The sequence below is a fragment of the Maniola hyperantus genome, chromosome 19 (genome assembly GCF_902806685.2).
Source record: "Maniola hyperantus chromosome 19, iAphHyp1.2, whole genome shotgun sequence".
NCBI classification, from domain to species: domain Eukaryota; kingdom Metazoa; phylum Arthropoda; class Insecta; order Lepidoptera; family Nymphalidae; genus Maniola; species Maniola hyperantus.
The window spans coordinates 12,191,358-12,203,457 of record NC_048554.1 but is presented as its reverse complement, the minus strand read 5'-3'; the positions used below and the strand labels follow the sequence as shown (position 1 = coordinate 12,203,457).

General features: G+C 38.6%; 1 protein-coding gene across 1 annotated transcript in view; it reads left to right on the top strand.

The window, feature by feature from the left end:
* Positions 1 to 12,100, top strand: part of LOC117991406 (uncharacterized) — a 311,428-nt gene that overhangs the window by 57,800 nt on the left and 241,528 nt on the right. The window lies entirely within an intron of this gene.

Here is a 12,100-nt window from a genome sequence, read left to right as displayed (position 1 = left end):
AAGTATTACCATTACAACAGTAATGGTAATACTTTTTTTATATTTTTTCGCGCTCCAAATTGACAATGGTGCTGGTGTTTTCTATAGCTGAAAAGGAAGTTGCAGTCATTCTGGCAAGGATACAATTATGTAGGTATAGTGCATTCAAAATAAGCTGGCGTGTTTCCACTTGAGACCGTCATTAGCAATAACAATAGGATTAAGTCGTTGCGGGTGAATTCAAAAGTATCATCACTATGAGGTTGAACCGGCTCCTTAAAAAATGAATGGGCTCTATGAGTGTTTGGTTATTACCCCTATTGTTTACGCGGCATGTCGAATGTAATCCATATTGTTATTGCTAATGACGGTCTCCAGTGGGAACACGCCAGTTTATTTTGAATGCACTTACAACTAGGTGGTTACTATACATTGCGGTCAGCACTCAGCAGGGAGAAGTGGCGATGTGCTCGTGAGGCGCATAACATCTACCCCCAAAAACGTCACTTCGTGATGACCACGACCACTCTGCCAAGAGTCTTGCGACGAAGAAGGAGCAGTAGGTACTCTTATGCATGGCCGTAGGCAGGAATTGATAAAGGGGTTGGGGGGAGGGATGTTCTCAGAGCCAAATTCTGCTCGACTTGACGTAAGTAGTAAGTACCTCGGTATCAGTGGCGTGCATAGGGTTTAAAGCCAGGGTAAGCAGTAGTTAGGTAAGCAAGTCAAAGAATAATGAGCATTGAGCAATTTCAACCGAGTTAACTATTTCTTGGGTAAGCAGCGCTTTTATGCCTCTATGAGTTGCACGATACTGCTCGGTATAAGTTCCGCAAATTGCTATTGCGCTGGAACCATGTCTCATTAACATCGAAATGACGTCAGTCGAAATAAAAATATACCAACAGCTCGAAACTTCAGTCTAATGCTGACGTCACTAAAATGACGGCCATTGATCCATTCCAAAAATAATTTTCTTTTATCAGGGTGAAGGGGGGGGGGGGGGGGTTTGGTTTGAACCCCCAACCTCTGGCTACGGCCATGCTCTTATGTCACTATGACCTTTAATGGAAAAAGACCCACAGCATTAGGTATTTATGCCGGCGTGCGTCAGCCGGCTATCGCATTACCTTGATTGAATGCAGCAAACAGTGCCTCTCTGTTGACCCATCGTGTTATAGCGATTTGTTGTATTGGACCCGGCCACTTTACTTCGGATAATAACTTATATTCCTAGCTTTTTTTTTTTTTTTTTTTTTTTTTTTTTAATCTTTGAACTTATATTCCTAGCTTGTTATACTTTAAGTGGATTAACTGTTCAAGTAAGTATACTATGCGACAGGTTGAGATGGCAATCGGGGTACGGGGTAATGTTCTTACGGGGATATCTCGCACCGGGTTAGCGCGGGGGATGTGCGGGTGTGCGGGGCATCCCCACCCTGATTGCCAGCTCAACCTGTCGCGTACCAACAATACTAGTCGTGTCATATGTGGCTTGGTTACCAAATCGGTAACAGGATGGCCATTATAAGGTAGGCATCCGCTAAGAAAGGATTTTTGAAAATTCAACCCCTAAGGGTGTGAAATCATCATCATCATCATCAACTGATAGACGTCCACTGCTGGACATAGGTCTCTTGTAGGGACATCCACATGCCACGGTCTTGCGACGCCTGAATCCAGCGGCTCCCTGCGACTCGTCTGATGTCGTCCGTCCACCTAGTGGGGGGTCTTCCAACGCTGCGTCTTCCGGTGCGAGGTCGCCATTCGAGCACCTTGAGATCCCAACGTCTATCGGTTTTACGAACTATGTGCCCTGCCCATTGCCACTTCAGCTTCGCAACCCGTTAAGCTATGTCGGTTACTCTAGTTCTCCTACGGATCTCCTCATTTCTGATTTGATCACGTAGAGAAACTCCAAGCATAGCTCTCTCCATCCCGTCGCGAGCATAAGCTAGCTATAAAAGGAAAGCTGTCTGATTGATCAACGCACAGCTCAAACAATTGGACGGATCGGACTGAAATTTAGCATGCTGATAGCTAATATGGCTTAGACATTCGCTAAGAAAGGATTTTTGAAAATTCAACTCCTATGGAGGAGAGAGAGTTCTCACGGGATTTTCAAAGACCTTAATTCATACAAACAATTCACTGGATGTATCTAGTCTGTATACCTAAATAGATTAACATTTCACATAAGTTACACCATTTGCGAATTCAGAAACAAAAAGGAATACTTAACCCAAAAAGGAAATTTTCACATGAAAAATTATTTGTAGCAACAATTAGTAAGAAAAGCAGCGTACCGTTGCTACATCGTTTAGCAATCATACAGTTATGTCGCTGACACAAGCTTCACCATAAGTAGAGTAAAAAAGAAGCGTGACAAGCTCACCCTGTACAGATGACTAGTGGAACATCAGTTATTGTACAAACAGACGTATTTGCATAGCGTTACAGTTTAATTTACGTAAATATGCTGTATGAGTGAGTTGGAGAAGTACTCTGCTTCATTACTTTACTGTAAGGTTGCTAAACTGTGGTTAGAGCCTGAAAGCGCCACATTACTCGGGTAGCAATAAATTATACATAACAATAGAGGACTTTGTTTTAATTAGTGTAATTAACAAATACGACAATTTAGGTCATACGTTGTTAAGCTTTAGGTACATAATATGTAAGGTAAAGAGTTAAAGACCCTCGAAAAATCACTACCCGTATTATAAATGCGAAAGTGTGTTTGTTGGCGACGTGATTGAAGGACAAACCAACAAAGCAATAAACCAACAAACAAACACACTTTCGCATTTATAATATGGGTAGTGATTATTATTTCATTTCCTCGCAATCAAAGTGAAAAGCAGAACTCGGTCATAAAACCTATTTTATCCTCAACCTAAATATCTGCCCTCGCCTTCGGCTCCGGTAAATAAACGTCTTGGATAAAATGGCTTATTGTATGCCCTTGTTGTACAATCTACTATTTTCTAATCACATATATTTCCCGATCCTTTTTGGGTACATTAGATTATACTTAATATGTCAATTTTCATATTTTTTACATATTGTCATAATATTCATAAAGTTCGTAAGTAACCAGTGGCGTGTAGGTCATAGAAGCATAAACGCACGGCTTACCCTAGTTGAAATAGCTTAGTTCTTAGTTAGGTAGGTTTCTGGCTAATACATAGTGATAAGTAACTTTGTACTAGCCAGAAATCTACGTAACATGCCTACCCTAGCTTCAACTGCTGTACCTACTGCATACCACTGTAAGTAAGTAGTTTAATTCAGATACAAGTTAGCCCTTGACTGCAATCTCACCTGGTGGTAAGTGACGATGTAGTCTAAGATGGAAGCGGGCTAACCTGGAACGGGTATGGCAGTTTTTAATAAACCCATGCCCCTTTGTTTCTACACGGCATCGTACCGGAACGCTAAGTCACTTGGCGGCACGGCTTTTCCGGTAGAGTGGTAACTAGCCACGGTCGAGGCCTCCCACCAGACCAGAGCAGAAATTTAGAAATTATAAAATTCCGAATCCCTGTCAGGAATCGAACCCGGGACCTCCCTCCCACTAATAAAACCACAGCGCTTACTACTGCGCCAAGGAGGTCGTCAAAACCGGGAGGTGAGTATCGAAGTCAAGGTCTAATAAGTAATAAAGTAATAAAACGTAAACTAATTGAAAAATCCTATTACAATGTAAAGGATTATTTAAATGATAAGCAAGCTTGGGAATGAGTTGCTTAACGACTTTGTGATAGTTCTAATAAGTTTCAATAATTTTCTAAAGTGGTGATAATAAAAAGAATACCCGGCTGAGTTTGTTGTGGGCTCTTCTCAGACCTGGGCGCGCTTGGAACCCTCGTAGCTTTAGTTTTAAGTTTGCGTAATAATTATCACCACTATATCTTAGAAATCCAACATCTGACCATCAAAAAGAGTTATTTATTACCTACTTTGAATAAATCATTTGACTTTGACTTTGAATTAATTATCAATATTATTATTTGTATTATATCGAAAGAGAAAGATTTTTCAAAACGTCCAGTTTCCATTAAAATAATAAACTGTCGCCACCCTACAAGCACAGTTGTCTTGACACCTCTTTGTTTTAAATGAAAAATGATTATTTCGTTACGAATCCTTTGTTATCAAAACATATCGTAATAAACACCTTAAGCTTATGCACATAAGAGATATATTCCCTTGACCATATCGTTAACAAGTAACGGCACAAGCAACTATGATTTAGATATGAATTTGATTTATGTTCGCAAGTTGTTTTCGGAATCTGCAGCTTTTGCGGAGATATTTCCACTATCTTGACAAAATGACAAGTGACCATTAATTATTTACCATTTTCTTTTAACAATCTTAAAATGAGTTTCATTTCGTGATACGTTTACTGTCTTATAATCTAAACTAGCTTATGCTCGCGGCTTAGGGTTTGAGTTTTTAAAAATCGCTAATCCGACTAAAACAGAATTTACAACAATGAAATACAGACATTTTTGTACTTTGAACACAAGAACAAAAGATCGTGCTATCTCGCTCACAATTCGCGCGTACAAAGCATGGCGCGTTGGCAACAACCAATAGCAGATGTACGCGCGCTATGATTGGCTGACTGAGATATTTTCGCGCCATTCCATATTACGATTTCTGGGCAGGTACATCGGCGTAACCCACAAAAGTGACAGGTGTAACCTACAAAATGTCGATAGATGGTGCTAAAATTGACAATTTGAAAATAATTTTGTTGTTTGTTTGACAAACAAAACAGGTACCACTAGTTATAAAGTTTTATCAGTACCCTTATTATAAATCGGAAAGTGTGTTTGTTTGTTGGTTTGGCCATCAATCACATCGCAACGGTGCAACGGATTGACGTGATTTTTTGCATGGGTATAGATAAAGAGAGTGAGTATAGATATAGATGGGTATAGATATAGACTACTTTTCATGCCGGAAAATCGAAGAGTTCCCACGGTATTTTTAAAAAACCTAATTCCACGCGAACGAAGTCGCGGGCATCAGCTAGTAATTTATATTTTATTTTTTAAAACAGGACAGTCTTGTTATAAAAACAAAAATCTATGGTCACATTATGCATGACTATAGTTTCCACTATAATGAAATTAATGATAGTGTCTCCAGCATCAATCTAATTCAAACCCTATCACGAATAAGTTAAGATCGATTTCTCAATAGCAAAACGGAAGTAACTTGTAAGTTTCTTGCTTACAAAGAGAAGGCGTTTCGTCCATTAAGGCGACAATAGTAGAGCGTGTAGTTAGTAAGTTGTAATTAATGCGGGCTTAGGATTTTGATGTAACTCTCGTTTTGTTTTGGAGCTGGTTCATCATCATCATCATCAACATCAACCGATAGACGTCCATTGCTGAACATAGGTCTCTTGTTGGGACTTGGAACTTCCACACGCCACGGTCTTGCACCGCCTGAATCCAGCGGCTCCCTGCAACTCGTCTGATGTCGTCCGTCCACCTAGTGGGGGGTCTTCCAACACTGCGTCTTCCGGTGCGAGGTCGCCATTCCAGCACCTTGGGACCCCAACGTCTATCGGTTTTACAAACTATGTGCCCATTGCCTCTTCAGCTTCGCAACCCGTTGACGGTTGAGCTATGTCGGTTACTCTAGTTCTCCTACGGATCTCCTCATTCCTGATTTGATCACGTAGAGAAACTCCAAGCATAGCTCTCACCATCGCCCGCTGAGTGACTCTGAGCTTTCCTATGAGGCCCATAGTTAGCGACCATTTCTCGGATCCATATGTCATCACTGGCAACACGCACTGTTCGAAGACTTTGATCTTCAAGCACTGAGGGATTTTGGACAATAAGACATTGGAACTGGTTACTTCATATTGTAGTAGCAATGATAGCGTAGTGGTTAAGACGTCCGCCTCCCATTTGGTAGGTCAGGGTTCTGTTTCGGCGACGTGTAAATAGTCACTGATCCTGGGTGCGTGTGCGAAATTAATTATAATAATTATACTGCAATAGTATGGAATTAGCGGCGATGGTATGTGCAACAAAGACCTAGAAAAAACAACAAAATAATGCCTAAAACAGATATATACAAGGAAGAAATCACTGACCTGTTCTTATGAAATTCTCCAGGACTCCTTGAATCAGCCTTATGGGATGCGTGAGAGCGTTTCTAGATTTTCGTGCTGGTACCAATGCAAGGCCATAGGTGGCCTGCGCGCGAGCGGATGTTAGCGTGTCGTTTTTCAGACTGCGTTTTTACATATGGCGTTGACAGGTGCTCCTATGACGGGAGCGTGTGTGCGCGCGATTTGCCGCGATGCAACACCTATATAGCGTCATCTAGGGAGCTATGAATGAATTAACTAAAGAAAACGGTACAATGATTCTTTCTAGTAATAGGTGTATTAAACAATATTCTGCGTAATAATTTCCAGGTTTCTCATTGCACAACCAGGTTCGATCCCGGGCACACACCTCTAACTTTTCGGAGTTATGAGCGTTTTATTTTTAAACAATTAAACATAACATGATTTAGCGGTAAAGAAAAACATCGTGAGAAAACCTGCATTCCTGAGAGTTTTCTACTGTATTCTAAAAGGTGTGTGAAGACTGGCACAGGAATCAGTATTGTGGACTACGGCTTAAAATTTAATTTATTTTTCGTTAAACCTGAGTCCAAAAACCAAAATGAAATATGTATGTCGTCCCACACTAGTTGATTATTATCATGTAGAGCTAATTCATATGCTACATGCATATTGCATTAGGCACCGCGTGTGATATCATGGGTGTGAAATGCGCTGAGTTTTCATTTCCAAGTCTCGCATAATACGATGCCCATTTAAAATACGCCTCCGAGCTTTTAAAATTCAATTTAAAATTTTAAAAAAAATCTAATTTTTATTTATTTTTAGGGTTCCGTACCTCAAAAGGCAAACGGGAACCCTTGATCACTTCGTTGTCTTTTCTGTCTGTGTCTGTCAAGGTATATACCGGTACTTTCCGTTGACCTAGAATCGTGAAATTTGACAGGTAGGTAAGTCTTATAGTACAAGTAAAGAAAGAAATCTAAAAACCGTGAATTTGTGGTTAGGTAGGTACATCACAAAAAAATGTTTCATGAACAAATAATTTGTATTTTCAATTTTGAAAATAAGATAACTATACCACGTGGGGGGCTTTTTATTTATTTATATGCATTATAGTTTTTTATTTATCGTGCAAAATGTCGAAAAAATACGACTGCAATACGGAACCCTCGCTGCGTGAGTCTGACTCGTACTTTATTGATATGTATTTAAAATTATCTTGAAACTACCTTGAAGTGTAGATAAAAAAAACTAATGTAAAAATTATAAAAAGCTAGCCATAATATAATCCACTAGTAACAAGATTCTTGCAGGATACGTAAGTCCAAACGAACTAGCTCTCTTGTCAATAGTGAAAGGGAGCTCTATCCCCGGTGGAGACTGGCACAGGATAAATACAATTTTTCTCAAACCCAAACAGAGTTATCGCGCTCCCAAATCGCATTACTTTTCTATTGCATGGTCCAAGTTAGTAGCGAATCGCTAATCCTTGCATACTTACTCAATAATCCGGCTGAGTTTGTTGTGGGCTCTTCTCAGACCTGGGGCGCGTTTGGAACTCTCGTAGCTTTAGTTTTAAGTACGTATTAATTATCACCACTATATCATCTTACAAATTAACAATTTTGACCATCAGTAAGCGTAACTTTTTACCTATTCTGAATAAGTAATTTATTTTTATCTTGAAAATTCCTTCAACTCTCTTGATTCAACTATAGGTTCAGCTGCCCCATTTGTGGCCGTAAATGTCCCTCGTGGGTCGGTTTATTTAACCATGGAAAAAGTGTCACCTGGACATGAATCGTCTGTCAATTTTAAGAAACGCATCCAGAAAAAAAATCTTCAAAATATCATAACTATTACAAACATAAACGCATGATGTATGCAAAGCAATAATATAAGTTAAACTGTAACACTGTACAAATATGTTTGTTCTTACAATAGCGTACGTAGATATTACACAGATAAGAACACATGTCACACTTCTATGTATATTGCGCTTAGAAAAGGCTAAAAAGGCAAATCGATAAACGATTTTTAAAATTTTATTCGTTTTTATCGTAAGTGTCTAAGTATAAAGAAAGAATAGGATTTCCATCACAAAAAGAATTATTTGAACAAAAAAGACTTTCGTAATCTTAATCGAAGTTTTAAAAGCAAAACGCTACCTCTTTTGTCTTGCGACACGCTCCTCTCCTTCATGTACAGGTTGCGTCTCACTGCAGACAACTGCATGTGAACAGACTGAGCTCGCCAATACTTCGCTGTTAGACTGATCGCACATTAGAATTACACATTATACACGTGCGGGCTGTGCGTCAACCATACACGAAGATCGCACCGCAAGAACCGAACGCAATGTACTATTGAAAATGGAAGTGATATCAAACCAGGGCTCGTTTCAAATACTTGTAGCATTAAATTTAATGAGAATTACTTAATATTATCATCATCACTATCACCTTCAACTGAAATTTTTCTCATTACTTTCTTTTCTATAGTACCTGAAAGAGATTGCTACTTAGCGATAAGTTCACCTATTTTACTTTTTTGTTTGTACTGATGATATTTTTCATTTTAGTAATTGTACTAAAATGAAAAATATCATATGCCTAATGAAAGAGGTAGAGCATCTTAGATTGCATTATCACTACCTTAACTACTACTACTACTACTACTACTACTACTACTACTACTACTATTAACTAGTGGATTTAGGTTTTTAAAAAATTACGTGGGGTACGCTTTAATTTTCCGGGATCAAAAGTAGGTAGCCTATGTCCTTTCCCGGGATGCAAGCTATATCAATACCAATTTTTTTTTCAAAATCGGTTAAACGGATGGGACGTGAAAAGCTAGCAGACAGACAGACAGACAGACAGACAGACGGACAGATAGACAGACACACTTTCGCATTTATAATATTTGTATGGATAAAGTAAATTAGAGTTTGACATTGGAAATTTGACAACGCATGCACACCTGAGACTGTAGTTGTTATTACTATCATATTTATTCAAAGCATGCGATTTAGCTGATGGCGTTATGGCTGATGGATACAGAAATATGCGTTGCGGTTCTACCTAGTGTGCGAGCACCTTCACACACGACTGCGCAAACACTGCGCGGATATGACATGCAGCCTGTAAATAAAAATTTCATTTGCGCAAAATGAAGTTTCAAGTTGAAGCTCGGATTTCATTTTCATTTTTCTAAATAAAAGGAGGAAGTATGAATGCTGATTTGAATAGACAAGAATGATATTAGCATTTTTATGAAATCAATTTCATTCCTTTGATATTTGGTGTTGATTTTAAAATGAATTTGCAATCCGACCTGAATAACTTAGTGAGAAATTCAAAATTCAAATACAGTCTACATTTATTTACTATACAAAATATTATTTTTCATTATATGGGTGTAACTAGAACGCTGGCAAAAACGAAGACAGGTGATAGTAGTGATGATCAGTGATACGATACCATAAAAAACGCGGGGAAAAATATCCTCGAGAAGAACCAGCAAGAAACTTAATTCCAAACCAGCAGGGTTAGCATGGGCGGGGATATAATTTTCTCCCCGGGGAAAGGATAAAATCTTTATCCCCTCCGACAGCTTTATCCACTCTCCGAGCATGGGCTCACGGGTGGATATAATTATCCACAGTGAATAAAACGGGGGACTTTTCGGTTTTTGGATCTTTTCCTTTACCTTTATTGGGTTAATGGTAATTGGTATTTGGGACCTATGTTGGGTTTATGTTGGGGTTCCCAACCATATTCCAAACATAACCCAAACACAACCCAAACATAACCCAAACATAACCCAAACACAACCCAAACATAACCTAAACCCAACAGGTACCGCGAGACAGGTTTTGATTTTTTAAGTTCTATGAGAATAAACTTAAACCCACGTCTAATGTCGAGGATAAAATTGTCCCCGATTTAGGGATAAACTTCTCCTCTCCCCTGTTGCCGTGCTTTGAGAGGTGGACAAGTAAATTTTATCCCTCGTCAGTGGATATAATTGGGGGATAAAATTTTTGTCTCCTGCCCATGCTAGGGGGGCAGTGGTAGATGCATCCGACGATTCAAAAGTACTTGTGAATGTGAAAGTTTACTTAAATAAAGTATATTTCATTTCATTTCATTTGAGAACATTATGGAGAAGGTGTGCTCTCAGAAAGGTTTTTTTAATCTTTAAGGATTTGCAGAAAATCTTACCGACTGAACCTAGTCGGCTAGTGTTTGTAATAAACGTGGTTTACACACAGTTGCTTTTATATTATTAATGCCTCATTTGTAAAGCGGATGCTCCCAAAGAGCAGTACCACACAGCAACAGGACGGATATGATAATTTAGTGCATTTTCACCTTCTGTCATTGCTGGGCTGTGGTCCAATCTATAGCAGGGAGCGATTTTTAACAGACTTCATTGAAGTTGAATCTTGATGAGCAAAGATGCTAATTTTACTTTTGCAATAATGCATAATATAGGCCACTATCCATTGGCACGACGACAATTTCATGATCAAAAGATGGAGAGAGCGCTATTCGATTCGAAGATGAAGAGCGCTATTCGATCCATAACAACTCACGACGAAGTCCCGAACAAATGTACCGCCGCCGAAAGTACTCGCACTAACGTAATTTTCTGAAATCTGCACTATATGTTTCAAGATACAACCGTCGGCCCAACTGGCGCTATCGGATATGGCGCGATGGGAGATTTCCCTTTGGTACGGTTGAGCCTACATACCGCTCCCGTACAAACATATTTTGTCTTTTAGCTTAAACCCTTTCGTGTTATCATGAGATCTTCAAATCGCTGTCTCTTATGCTTTACGCCACAATCAGAGCGTGCACGTGTTTATGTGAATTACAATATATTAACAATGCCATTAACTCATTATGTATTATGCATATGCACAAGTACGACTGTTATATTACATAATAATATGTACCTTTATACATTTAAATACGATCCTATTGTAAAAGCTCGTATGGAGTGGAAAGCTGTGAATTATTTATTTCTAATAACTGTAAAACTCATAAACGTATCTAGGTACTAAACTGGGAAGTTTTTGATAAGGAGGCTGAGCTATTTTTAACCGACTTTTTTGGGGTTCCTTTTAGGGTTCCGTATCTCAAAAGGTAAAAAGTAATAGACCAAGATCCCAATAGTGCTAGATCTGTCTTATTTTCTGAGTAACAAAATGTTTGGCATAAAAAATAACTTCATCTTACTTAGAGTCAAAGTCTTAATTTTTACAATATGATAAGTTCAAGAAACTATTTCAGTACTTTCTGTAAGCAGCCAGAACAATCGTAGGGGCAAATATCTGAAGAAGAAGAAGAAGAAGAAAAAGAAGAAAAACGTTTATTTTTTAAAGCTGTACCACACATTACCAGTTAGGTTATCCCGGCGCCTCTAATACTTGAGAAGTAAAGTCAAAAGACCTCAAGCAGAAGAAGCGCCGCCGGAATAAAGTCATAATAAAATCTGCCATACACGTTTTAGTGCCAGCCACCTCATACTCTGGACCTTTAAATTATGATACTATATGGGATCCTTTATTTCTTTGGAGATACGGAACCTTAAAAAACCACACGTTCCATTGAAACGATATTCTACATTTCCCAATATTTATTGCCTACGAGGCAAGGGCCTATCCGACTTGTTGTTAAAATTATAGCTTTCGTAAATATGAAAATATTTCAATGATTTAATATAAGTAAAAGCGATAATTTTTTATCTCTATAATATACTAGCGACCCGCCCCGGCTTCGCATGGGTGCAACGTAGATACTAATGTTTTTTTTTTTTTTTTTTTTTTTTTTTCGTAAAGCACTGTCACCAGTACTTTACTACCATTACAATCTAGCCTATGAAAGAGGCTAATAAGCAATATTATATTAACCTAAACTTATAAACGTACTTATACCTAAGAATCTGTCCATTGACTTAGCTTAGTTTATAGTTAAGATACCTTATTGGAAGACACTTTGTTCT